Genomic DNA, 1859 nt, shown 5'->3' on the forward strand with positions numbered 1-1859 from the left:
TCACTGACCTCCGGCTGGGAGGGTGCTGGATGTCTGCAGCCCCAAAAGGGTGCTGCCTCAGCGACTCTGTGGCTCCCGCCTGTCCCAGAAGCTGTCTGCCTCTGTGGTCCTCACTCTCACCTCTGCAGACTAAGTCGGCGGAGCCCCGGATCCAAGATGGCGCTCCCTGCAGGGCAGATCACTGTCCTCGTGATTTTCTTTTGATCATTAATCTGAGAAGCGGTTCATAAGCTTCACTAAACTGAAAAAAAAAAAAAAAAAGAATCACAAGTTCTACTCCTGTCCACATGTGCTTACACAGTGGGGACCATTTTTCCTTCAGCAAACAGATTTAACTACTTAACTGCAAATTTCCTTCATCTCTCCACCTAATTTGGCTGTCTCTTATGCTATCTTCCTTTGGGTTATTTCGCTATATATTTCAACTCAAAACTTTTTCTGAACATATTCTATGTACCAGCAATTGAGGAAATAGTGAGCAGAACAGACCTAGTCCTACTCATAAATAGCATACATTTTTTTCCATGGTGAAGTACCATACTAAAAGAATTAAGGAAAACAAAAACACTTAAATTTTGTCAAGTATTATAGATGAAACATAAATTAAAAAAAACACACACAAAAAAAGCATTTTAACTAAGTAACTAAAGCCTCAAAAACAATCTACCTTGTTTATGGTGCAGGCTCAATAGTGCTGAGACTGCAGTTGTGTGTAAGCATATTATCCTGTGTATGTGGGTTTATACTTGTGTGTAGGTTGGAGGAAAATTTTCTAGAGAGGGTATTCTCCTTTCTTCCTGTGGGTCCTGTGGATTATTCTCAGCTCCTCAGGTTTGGCAGCAAGCCCTTTTACCTGCTAAGCAAAAGTCTGACATCAGCCCAGAAACCCACTTTTGAAGACCTAAAACAGGTGAGAGATTGAGGTGTGTGTGGAAGCAAGGATGGGGTTAGCAAGCAGAGAAAACAGCTACTGCCAAGTCCCCAGAGAAAGGGCATGCCTGCTTTCTTCCAGCAAGAAAACAAATGTGGAGACAGTGGGAGGAAGCCAGTAGCTAAACAGCAAATAGAAGATGAGATCAGAGGGTAATGAGGCCACTCTCTTCCCCTCCTGGCTTTCAGATTCACCCCCTAAAACTAGAAACAAACAATCATTAGAAATCAGAGCGACAGCACATATTTTCCCTCCTAAAGATACAAGTTTAATTTATTTAGACCCAGACTTTGGTACTTTTTAAATTTTTTTCTAGGTAGTTCTGATATATAATAGTATCTAAAATAGTGCAGAAATTAACTAAATATTAGCTTTGCTTAAACTGAGATGAAAATCAACAGAAATGTTTTGATAAATCTTTGATTTTAATATGTCTCAGGATGCTCCAGGCTGGGAACAAGAGTACTGGCCAAGATGTCATTACAATAATCCAAGTATGCTGTGGTGAGCTTATTTTTTTTCAAAAGGCAAGAAAATATATGTGTTTTGAAGAGAAAATTGTAGAGATTGTTTTTAGACTGTGGCATGAGAATTTTTTAAAGGGGAAAAGTCAACAATAATGCCAATGTTTTGTAATCTAGTACTTTGTGGTGATTTGAATCAAAATGATTCCCATAGCTTCATATATTTAAATATTTATTCCCCAGTTGGTAGAAATGTTTGGGAAGAACTAAGAAGTGTGACCTTCCTGGAGGATGAGAAGCAGGAGGAGCAGGAGGAGCAGAGGAGCAGGAGGAGCAGGAGGAGCAGGAGGAGCAGGAGGAGCAGGAGGAGCAGGAGGAGCAGGAGGAGCAGAGGAGCAGGAGGAGCAGGAGGAGCAGGAGGAGCAGGAGGAGCAGGAGGAGCAGGAGGAGCAGGAGGAGCAGGA

This window comes from Mus caroli, chromosome X (assembly GCF_900094665.2).
Source record: "Mus caroli chromosome X, CAROLI_EIJ_v1.1, whole genome shotgun sequence".
In the NCBI taxonomy this organism is placed as follows: domain Eukaryota; kingdom Metazoa; phylum Chordata; class Mammalia; order Rodentia; family Muridae; genus Mus; species Mus caroli.